Source organism: Adiantum capillus-veneris, chromosome 10 (assembly GCF_014529385.1).
Source record: "Adiantum capillus-veneris isolate H3 chromosome 10, ASM1452938v2, whole genome shotgun sequence".
NCBI lineage: Eukaryota > Viridiplantae > Streptophyta > Polypodiopsida > Polypodiales > Pteridaceae > Adiantum > Adiantum capillus-veneris.
Window position 1 is genome coordinate 3,465,742 of NC_140940.1, and position 12,088 is coordinate 3,477,829.

The 12,088-nt window shown below is 43.4% G+C and overlaps 1 pseudogene; it reads right to left on the reverse strand.

Moving 5' to 3' along the window:
• Positions 1-1,799: 1,799 nt before the first annotated feature.
• LOC147448385 (fructose-bisphosphate aldolase 5, cytosolic-like) lies at positions 1,800-2,910 on the reverse strand (annotated as a pseudogene).
• Between the last annotated feature and the right edge of the window lie 9,178 nt (positions 2,911-12,088).

Genomic DNA, 12,088 nt, shown 5'->3' on the forward strand with positions numbered 1-12,088 from the left:
GGGATTAATGCAATTCTACCCATGGAATTCTTAATTATAACACTACAAGTTGCAACACAATTAGGATGGATGGGACACGAGCTGTCGAATAGACTAGACACCATAGAGAAATTGGATGAAACCAGAGTTAGAGTGGTAGCTGGGATATATGCTCAAAAAGGACAAATAAAAGCTTTCCATAATCACCATGTGATTAGCAAGGCGTTCCAAAAAGGGGATTACATCTTAGTGTATACCCTTAAATAACACTCCAAAAAACTCAAAAAGCAAGGATACATGATATATCACAAAGTGGCACCATCAAGCTTGCAACATTGGCAGGAGAGGAGATGCCTAATTGGATGAGTGGCTGCAGATTAAAAAAATATCTTCTTTGGCTAACACCAGAGGAACTCCAAAAAATACATGCCATAGATCAGCGTAGATGTCGAGCCCATGACATTCGGGAACACACACAACAAGAAGCCAAAATCAGAATATAAAAGCAAAAGGAACAGCCAAACCTTCAGAAAAAGGCCTAACAGAACAATTGTATGTGCTTGATGTTGTTAAATGTATAAGGAGAAGGAAGAGGAATCTGCAGGTCAAAAACAAGCTAAGAGCTCATGGGGCACACTAGCATGGAGCGAAACCCTGTCGCCAATGCTAGGATTGAGGGGAAAACAGAAGATGAAGAAAAAGGCAATCGAGTGCTGCAGTGGCTTGCATGGTCAGATTAATAGGAGGAATTCTGACAATGCAATTATGCAAGTATCTAGTAATCATGAGGAGCATCTGCTGTATAACAATGTCATAAATGCAAACGATGCATTCTCTGCCGTTTCTCTCAGTGGGCTTTCTGCCAGTGGGCTTCATCATTGTGGGCAAGAATCTAATGTCAGAGCTTGCCCTCTTCGAGATTAGGAAGAGAGATAATTGTTGCACGAAACTCAAAGCGGATTAACAAGGCCCTTAGCACTAATCATAAGCAACTCCAACCGTCTTCAAAGGCCGTGTTCACACCAGAGCACAGGCACCCACCACAGCAACACTCGTTCTTGAGCAAGGATTATAGCGCGTTTAGCTACTATTTTAGTCCCGCGAGGAGCAACAGTAGCAGCAATGCATTCATCTTCTTCCTATCGCTCTCGGGCTCCTTGAGAGCTTTGATCACAAGAGAAGCGACGCTAATTGCTCCCCTAGTTCTAGTCCTGCTCCAGTTCAACATCACCATTGAGGGAGCCACCCGGAAACTCCAGTAGACGATAGACATGAAGCTGAGTGATGCATGTTTTGCGCCCACGATGAAGATGCAAGGCTGATAAAGCAAGGGTAGCAAGAATATGAGGAGGTGGTTTTTGTTCGTTTAACAGGAGGGGAGGTTGGAGCTGCCTTTTCATTGACGCCCAAGATTGGGCCTCTGGGTTTGTCGCCCAAGAAGGTAGGAGAGGACATTGCCAAGGAGACTGCCCTGGACTGAAAGGGCCTGCGCGTTATTTTCAAGCTCACTGTCCAGAATCGTCAAGCCAAGGTCGATGTCGTCCCTTCCACAATCTGCGAGGGATCCAATTTAAGCGGCATCTTTGTTGGTTTCCTCTCCTTTCTTTCTGCTGCTTCTGCTTCTGCTTCCGCTTCCACAACTCTGTGTTTCCCTCTCTCTCTCTCTCTCTCTCTCTCTCTCTCTCTCTCTGTCTGTCTCTACTAGGAATAAATGGTAGCTAAATTAAATCATGATAAAGATGCTCGTTACATAAACCTCAGAAAAATAGCCCATTTAATTTGTTCTGCAGCCATCCCTGCACCTAAACATTCATGAAACATCATTGCAATCAAAACTCAATAGCTCAAGCATAGGAGAGCTAATACTTGTAGTTGGCAACACGAAGTGATTCATCAGTGCCAACGCCCTTAGCAGCATCTCCAGCATACTTGCCAAGGACAGCCTCAGAGTTGGCCTTGCATCGGGCAAGCAAAGCAGCTTGTGTTGCAGGAATGTTTTCCTTCTTTCTAGCCCAAGTCTTCCAAGTGCTGGCTTGTAATGCTCGTCCAAATGAGAAAGAAAGTGGCCATGGCTTCTTGGTATCCAGCTCATTCATGGCATTCAAATTCAAAGTGCTTCTTCCTCACTTTGACCGCCTGACAAGAACATGACACCAGGAACAACAGGAGGAACCGTCCTTTGAAGTGCTTGTACTGTGTTTTTGGCTATCTCTTGAGGGGTTGTCTTTGGCGCTTTAGAGCGAGGAGTAACCATGTTTGGCTTCAACAAGGTGCCCTCCAAGAGTACATGATGATCGCTCAAAGCCTTGTAGACAGCAGCAAAAAGCACAATCTCCGTCACGGCAGCACATTTCTTAATACCATGGGGCCAATCCACAAGAATCTCAGGCTCAAGAATGGGGACTAGACCACTCTCTTGGCATATGATGGCATAGCGAGCCAACCCATTTGCATTCTCAAGTATGGCAAGAGGAGACGGCTCAGTTGGACCAATATTCTTGAGCACAGCTCTCCACTTCGCAAATCGGGATCCAGCATTATAATATTGCTGGCAGCGTTGGGCAAGGCTGTCCAGTCCCTGAGTGGTTGTCTCACCGTCAGTCATGTCTGCAAGGTCGATAGTGCCCTTATCTACCTTGATGCAGGGGACTACTCCACAAATGGCTTGCCACTCGCTATTTTTTGATAGAGGGTTTCCTCAAAGAGAATGACACCACAAAGGTACTGGAGGGCATCGCATCTGGGGCAGTAAAAAGAAGCTTCTGGAGAGCTTGCATGTTTGACTCTACATTCTCCACATGTATACTTGACAAATGCTTCCCAGTAGTCCCTGTGCTCTCATCGGCTGCCAGGATGCCCTTGCCAGGGGTCGCAATGTACTTGGCAGTGGCAATAAGCTCAGCTGCGTATTTTACCCTCAAACGCAGCCATGGCGGCTAACATCCTCTATTTCCACTTTTTGTGGGAGCATCTTGATAGGCCATATCTCGGCCTTTGGCAGCGTTCAGTGACCCGAACGGTGAGACGACTTCCTCCAACAATCTTTTATTTAATGATAGTGTGCTGAGAATATTGACCACCTCTTTCTCGGTATGTTCATTGCGCTCCTCCTTGGTTGGCTTGCAATGACACCATGGTCTCCCTCGTTTTGTTGGGCAATATCACCTCCGGGCCTTTGCCTGCACGGCCGGTGACTGGTCCTTCACCTCTCCTTGGGCCCTTATAAAGCACAGAACGATTGCGATTTGTGAGCCAGGCACCGCCTCCAAAGTCAAACACCAGTAGCACTACAACCCTTCCCAGCTTGGAAGCTCACACAAATAATACCAGCTTCCCAAAAGCTTTGTATACGGCTCGTGATATGTGGCTTACTTCAAATGAGTTGTGCACGATACCGCACCCATTCCAAGCCTGCAATACGATGACTCCCTAGCTCAGTGACTTAAGAACCAGAATCACCCAACAGCCACCAATGACCACACTGCGAGGCTCAACGAGCCACTGCCACGTGGACGCCCTCCCGACTTTGCCCTACACTGCCATCGCAAGATTTGTCATTGCCTTCTTCCTCATGAGCCATGATTTTGAAAAATTCCTCTTAATAGGAACCTTTGCAGGATTTCTTATCACCGCCTCACGTGCTCTTTCATAGCAAGGACACCTCGGCTAGTGGCACGCGTGCTAAGAGGGCTCGTTCTCTCGCTCACAATTCTTACACACAAAGCATTGATAGTAGAGGTCTCTCTCCCTCTCTCTCTCTCTCTCTCTCTCTCTCTCTCTCTCTCTCTCTCTCACATAAAACTGAACTCTCTCAAAGAGCGTGCGCCGACGCGCGCTCTTTGAGAGAGTTTAGTTTTATGAGAGAGAGAGAGAATTAAGAATTGGAACCATTAATGGCTTCACTTCAGTTACCTAGTGTTATATTTCTAAGGGGGTCGGCTTTAGAGTAGAAAATCTTGCCGCAGCTGAGCACAGTGGGAGATGGCAGCAGCTGAAGCGCAAGAGCAAGTGGAGAAGAAGACGCGGGAGCTGATGCAGCACCTGCAGAAGCACAAGCCAATGTCGAGTCAGGTGGCAGGGTTTATGACGCTCCTCGTGGGGTCGGGCGTGGTGCTGGAAGTGATGGCGCCGCTGCTGTTGCGGTTAAGCCTAGTGCTGGTGCCCGTAGGCTTCTTGATGGCACTGTGCACGACAGGCGCCTTCATAGCCGGAGAGGTAGCCATAGTAGCTGTTTCTGTGGTGTCGTGGGTAGACACCCTGACGTTTCTCAGCAGCTGGACAACGCCCGATTCCGCATCCAGGACGTGGCTAATGGGATGTGATGCAAGGCGTACGACTTGGCAGGCTTCGCCCTTCATCCCTCCTCTCACGGCGCCAGCGCTGGCGTCGAGGCTGCCCCTAGAGCTTAAGACTACCACAGTTCTCTGGAGCTTAAGACTAGCACAATTCTCTTTTCCTATTCCTATTCCACTAGGCGGCTTGCAATGCTCTTAATCAAGGTCCCGCCCTATAAAGATGTAAACCAAAATACTAGTAGAAATTTTCAATTTTCAAAATTTTTTGAACTATTTTCTCAAAAAAGAGAGATAGAGAGACAACTAGAGAAAAACCCTTGCGCTCTTTGATAGAGTTGAGTTTTTTTAGAGAGAGAGAGAGAGAGAGAGAGAGAGAGAGAGAGAGAGAGAGAGAGAGAGAGAGAGAGAGAGAGAGAGAGAGAGAGAGAGAGATCCATGCCCAAGAGGAAGTAGAAGTAGTTGCGGCATAAGCAGTCATGATGGTCAAGCGTCGTAATGGTGGATGTAACAAGCACGGACGAGGCCACACCAGCCCCATCAGGTGCTCTAGCTATGGGTGATGTGTGCCCAAGGACAAGGCTGTCAAGCGATTTCTTGTAAGGACCATTGTTGAACAAGCTGTTGTGTAAGATGTGCAGGATGCGTTTATGATGGGTACGCACTTCCCAAGATTTATGCCGAAATGCAATACTGCATTTCATGTGCCATTCACTCTCATGTTGTCCATGTGAGATCCCGCGTAGCAAGAAGAGTTCGGGAGCCTCGGGGGGTTCACTATGTGTAAAACTACGATATCACGTGCATTCAAGACATGTTTGTAAAACCCCTTATCTGTGAATTTTGTTAAGAATATAATGTACCCTTTTCTTTTAAAATCTATAAGTTTTTTTTGAATTTGAAAAAATAATGCCCTTCTGTATATATATTTCTGTAAGTTTCAAGAACTTTAAATACCCTTTTGTCGAACTCACATGATAGGTTACATTTTTATTAGGTGACCTCCCCGGGTCGGGAGCCACCACGAAGGTTTAGACGCAACGAGGATATGCAGAACCAGAATCAGCGTACCAGTGTTCCTGCTGTTAGAAAGTGAAGAGGTGTCTAATTAGTGCATAAGCGAGGAGAGGAAGAAGGCTCATGAATATTGACTTCTATTGTAGAACTCTTAGAAGACGCATGCTACGAGCATTGCCACTGTGGTTGAAGCCATCAATTGGATGGACGTTGAGGGACTTTTGAGTCTTTTGGACAGGCTTGTAATTGATGTTTTGGAAATGTCTTTCTAAAGTCTTTTCACAGAGAGAGAGAGAGAGAGAGAGAGAGAGAGAGAGAGAGAGAGAGAGAGAGAGAGAGAGAGAGAGAGAGAGAGAGAGAGAGAGAGAGAGAGAGAGAGTCCGACTTGCTTCTGAGACTCTGAGAGTGCATGACAGAGAAAATCCCTTCGAGTGAGCAAGAGACATGACACTGAAAATTCATTAAACTCGGCCACTGAGAGTGATTGACCAGTGCTTGAAAAAAACTTTTTTCCCAAAACTTGTCAAACCTACATGTTAGAAACAATAGAGGTAAACTGACTAAATCTGAAGGTTTTTACATCAATTTACATTAATTTTTTTCAATTTTTGTAGGTTTTCTCACCTTTAACTATAAAACTTTAGAGGTAAATCTCAAAATTTGTAGGTGGGGTTACACTAAACCTAGGTTTTTGTTACACTAAACCTATGTTTTTTCTGAGCACTGTGAGTGACTTATAGAGGTGGCATTGAGTCTGTGAGAGAGAGAGAGAGAGAGAGAGAGAGAGAGAGAGAGAGAGAGAGAGAGAGAGAGAGAGAGAGAGAGAGAGAGAGAGAGAGAGAGAGAGAGAGAGAGAGAGAGAGAGAGAGAGAGAGAGAGAGAGCGTAATTGGCTAGATTGGTTGAGAGCATGGATACCCCTTTCATACAGAGCTTGTTGCCCAGTGGCGGAATCAGACCCAGTTTTGTGGAACTCTAGAAGAAGGTGGAGGTAGGGATTGCTGAAATATCAAATTGTGACGCACGACTAGAAAGATTGGTTTTTGAGAAAAGATTCCTCGGTTGTGATCCCACAACTGTGGAAGAAGAACCTCATTCTCTCTCTCTCTCTCTCTCTCTCTCACACACACACACACACACACACACACACACACACACACACACACACACACACACACACACACACACACACACACACACACACACACACACACACACACACACACACACACACACACACACACACACACATCCAAACTCTTCACCTTTGTTCTCGTTGAAAGATAGGGCCGAGGTGATTGCAAAGGAATCGCATAAGAGGTGATTGCCAAGCTGTTTCATGCAAGTGATGATTATCGTTCATGTCGACAGTACCTTATGATCTTCATCACCTCTCCCACCCTTGGCCACAAAGTCCTTGTGATTGGGGCCTCCTCTTTTGCAACTCACCATGAAAACTCTAAAAGAGTCCGTAGTCCATAAAACATATTCTTTTCATGATACATGTGATGTGAAGGATATTTTCCTTTTCCTCTTTGTTTCTCAAGTGTCATGATTATACGCTAAAAGATCTTTTTTGCGAGCTCTCTGCAAGCTAGACAAAATGGATTCACTCACCCAAAAAAAATTATCTCCAATTTCAATAAGGTACAATCTAGCACCAAAGATTGCACATACACATTGTTCATATTAGCTCCAACCTACCAATACGATCTACCAAATCTACTTCTTGTTTAACTTCCCTACAAGCACTTGCCATAATATTATGTATTGAGAAACCCTCCTTCTCCCTCCACAACATTGTACGCGCGCACACACACACACACACACACACACACACACACACACACACACACACACACACACACACACACACACACACACAATTTTACTTGTCCAAGCATCTACCATAGCTTGAATATTGATGGCCACAAGCCGTGATTCAGAGGAGGGAGCATAACCTTGGATAATCAAGGAGTTAATATAAGGGTGGATGATTAAAGTCTCCATAAGGAACGTTCTAGACATTTAGAGACAATGATAGAGAGATTGTAATATGTAATTTGATGCTAAATATTTCTATTATGATTTAAGTTCTATGTATCTTGTGGGGTTTTTCTCTTTTTATATTTCTTAAAAAGGTTTGCTTAGAGTTTATAATTCCTCATCCTGCAGCCAACCATGGCTAGGCACATAACCATTTATGGACGACAATGTGGCAACAAGATTTTTCTTATGTTTGACAATAGCATCTATGCACTTTCTTTCTCTTTTGTGATACAACATTATGAAATAACTAATGCATTCAATTTGCATCCATTAACTCGAATGGGAGAGCAGGTGAAGATAAAGGCTACTGAACTTGCTAGTGGTGAACAAAGCTTCCTTCTCAATCATGGCCAATGTCAATTCTGGAAGGTTCGCATTGCTATTGAAAGCACACAAGGCATTGGAATGAAGGACACACTAGTAATAGTCAGATGGTCCCTCCAGAGTAGTTGGTATACTACATGCAATGCCTTCTTCACAAAGCAGCCTACAAATGGCACTCAAGAAAGCAAAGGATATCATTCAAGTTCAAGAGCTACCTATGCATTATGATGGACATGTGGCATCTGAGTTACCATCTTTTGATCTATTTGTGCACGAACTTATGAAAATTGCAACATGTGAATTTACCATGGAGAATAAGTTTGCACAAATAGAGTTTTGGAATATGCTCAGCAAGATGGTTCAGAAGCAAGGATATGATTGTGTATCAATGTATGTGTGAACACATTAAAGGAAGAGTATGGCTCTTTTGTTTGAGACTATTTGAGATGCAACATGGTTAATTTGCTACACTATACTCTGTAGAGTAATTATTGAGATCTTGATCTAATCTTTTTCATTGTTTATGCTCGCTTGGTTTCTTGTTTGCTCGGAAGTACTCGCTCGAGGATTGGGATTCCTCGGTAGGATTGTACTCTTAGGTGTTGTAATACCTCTCCTTAAGTTTTGTTGCATTCCGAATTTGTTTGAATGCCAAAAAGTCGTGATAACCTAGAGCGATGAGATTGGACATAGACTGATTTTCTGACTAGGAAGTGGTTGGTTTGCTTTTGTCGTAGTATGAATAGTTCTTTGGGTTCACTCTCATCAAGTCTCCGTGCCCCATCCCAAGTCACTTCCTTGCATATTGAAATTATGTTAGTACCAAAAAGCTAGTAGACTATGAGTGTCAAAGGCCAGTAATTGTGACAATAGACACCAGTCCTACAGGAATTGGATGGGCAATAGGGTAAGATGATGAAGAAGGACACATGTATGTGATGAGATTTGGAGCAAAGGTACTAAGTGCTTGCCAAAGAAACTATCCACATATAAAGAGAGAGTTATGGGGTATGGTTACAGTCTTGAAAAATGGGAAAGAGTACCTAATTGGTGCATGTGTGGTTGTAGAAATAGATTGTCTACCACTTCTTGGAATGATTACAAGTTGCTCAATGCTAGACATTGCTATGTTGCGATGGATTGCATACATTAAGTCCTTAAATTGCAAGTTTAAGCACATTTAGGTAAAGACAATACAATGGTAGATAAACTATCAAGGGCGAGGTGTGAAGATGAGTCACAAATGATTGATAAGGGAGATGATGTGGACACAAAGCTATATTCTATCTCTCATGTCAAAGGTAACAAAGTCTGCATGACTAATTCACTTGAATTGTTCTTGAATGAGCTTTATGAAGGTTATTGGATTTTTATTGGAAGCTAATTGAGTACTCTAACAAAACAGGATGATTAGTCTGAACAAGAATTTAGGAGGATACGCAGGAAAGCATATGGGTACTTTTTGAGGGATGGTTACTTGTTGAAGCATCCTAAACAAAAGGGTGTTACACCACAAAGGGTTATATGTAAAAAAGAGACTCAAGTAAAGCTCATGCATGAGTTTCATGAGAGTCTATGGGCTAGACAAAGGGGTGTGTGGGCAACCTTCTCCAAGTTGAAAGAAAAATAATGGTAGAAGGATATGTATAAAGATGTATCTCAATTTGTAGAGTCATGTGTAACTTGTCAAATTTATTTAAATGTCCAACATCGTGATGGATTGCACCCTACATATCCACCAACCATGCACTATAAATGGGTTGTGGATCTAGTCACAATGCCTTTAGGACTCTGGTAGATGAGATACTTAGTTCTTGCACAAGAGGACCTAACTAACCAAGTTGAAGGGCAAGCATTAAGAGCTAAAACCACAGAAGATGTCTGAAAATTCCTTCTTGATGAGGTGATTTTTCATTATGGTTGTGTGGGAAAGATCACTAGAGATAGAGGTGAACTGGATGCCGAGGAAGCAAGGGAGTTATTTTCCAGATTAGGAATCAAGCTTTGTCTTACTATAGCTTACAACCCTGAAGGAAATGGAAAGAGTGAAAAAGGGCATCCTCCTATCATCAAAGCTTTGGCCAAGGCTTGCAAAGCAAGAGTTGGTGAGTGGCCAAAACTGTTTCTACAACACATAGCTCAGTAACTAGCTATATGCTTGCGGAGCTGATGTACGATCAAAAGCCAATGATGCCAATTGAAGATAAAATTCCCACATGGAATGTACTACCTTGTCAAGAAGCGCTTAGCAGAGAAAGTCTCCTTGCATTGTGCATACGACAACTAGAGAGAAGACCCGAGGCTGCAAAAGAACGACTCAAAAATGCAAGGTTGAAAAACAAGGACTACTTTGATAAGCGATAATGCCTCAAGAGCAAAGCAATTGACAAAGGTGAATGGGTTTTAGTGTATGATAGTAGCCTTGATAACCAGCAAACAATCATGGTAAGTTTTCAAAAAGATGGTTTGGACTGTATGTTGTAAAGTATGTGCATGAAAATGCTACAAGTATAGCTTCTCTAAACTAGATGGTACATAGGTAAAGGTTCCCATTGCGGGGAAAAAGCATGTGCATGAAAATGCTTCAAGTATCTTGTCTAAACTAGATGGTGACACCGGGTTAGCCGCACCGCCCTCTAGTCCGGCCTGAGAATTTGAGGTTCTCGCTTTTCAAAGCCGAGAACCGCATGAACCAACCATTCGGGGAGCCGGAGGTAAAGAAAACCACAAAAAAAAATCTTTCCCTACCATCACTATCACCAAACCCCGAAGGGCGCATAAAATAGCAGGGACCTCGCTATCCCTGTGGCGGGTCGCCGTTTTTTTTCTTCAAAGTCTCTCTTTCTCTTTCATTATTATCCGCACTCTCTCTCTCTAACCCCCCCGGCCTCACACATGCCTCTCTCTCCTTCCCTTGTTTTCTTCCCACCAGTAGGCCGCGCCCCCGCTCTCACTATCTTCTCCCGCCTTTTCTCTCTCTTCTTTCTCTATCTCTTCCTCCTCTCTCACTCACAATTGGATGGTCAGCACAAAGGCCTCAATTTTTGTAGTGGACAAGCCTAAATTTGATTTGGAATCCCTCATGAAAATTCATTCAATATTGCAGAGCAGTTCTTAGGAAAGTCTTTTGTCATAAGTGGTTGGATTTTCTCATTGTACTGATACAAAACGGAAATACTATTAGAAATTTCCAAATTTACAAGATTTTCAAACTATTTTCTAGTATCTTCTTTTGGTTTTTTCCCCTTTACCATTGTTTACAACCGATGAATCGTGATTTTCAACCAATTCATTGGGCTAAATTAAGGCACACCTTTCCCGAACACTATTGTAGAGGAAGCAAAAAATCAACAAATATTTGGAAGGTATGAATGAAGATTTTGACTAATAAAAACTAGAAACCGGTATGAGCGAATTGGGTGCAAAAATGATGCACAATGCGTGCGAAGTGTGAGGGAGGAGAAGTAAGAGACATAGGATGTGGGTGGAGCTACTCACCACAATAAGTGAGAGAGTCCCTTATTCTTCTGTCTGATAAAGAATAAGGTGTATGTATAAATGATGGGCATTTGGGAACCTTTGACGCATTCTATCAAGGTAAGAGACACATCACCTTTACCCCAACAGTCTCCCACCTAAAGATGAATGTGTTGATAAGTGATACTACTATAGGACTTAGTATTATGTACACACATGAGGTATAGGGAGGAATCTTGTCTTAACCTATGTTTATTGTCTCTCTAGAAATCTATGCATGCCTCAATATAGGCTCTAGCGGTGTGTGGAAGGGTATATCTGTTGGAAAGAGGTAAGAGAGAACAAACTCAAAACACAAAATAATAGCCCCTATATAGCCCATGGTACTCACGACATCTATTTACCATCATAAAACACCTTCCAAAGTGCACAACCTCACAAGAAAATTCATGTTTGTACGATCTCTCTCTCTCTCTCTCTCTCTCTCTCTCTCTCTCTCTCTCTCTCTCTCTCTCTCTCTCTCTCTCTCTCTCTCTCTCTCTCTCTCTCTCTACATAACATAAGGAACCATGGGGGGCAAGTACACACACACACACACACACACCACTGGTTTAACCACACAAAAGAGCAATAGAGAATAGGGGGGATGGGAATCAGCATGGAGGGAAGGAGAGATGGAGAATGGGCGTTTATTTCTCGCTTTCTTTTCCAAGAGTTTACACACACACCGTTGGGAAAAGAAGAACCCCCAAATAGCTCAAAAAATATCCCCTTACAGGAGAAATTTTTCTTTCATAGAAAAGTCCTTTTTCCCTAGACACTTGTTTGGACCCCTTCTAGTATCTGCTGCACGATAGTTTGCATGGGGTGCCCCTCTTGTGAGGGTGGTCATCTATCCTTGTCCAAATTTAGAAGGTCGCTTGCTCCTCAATGAAAAGGGGGGACCCAAGC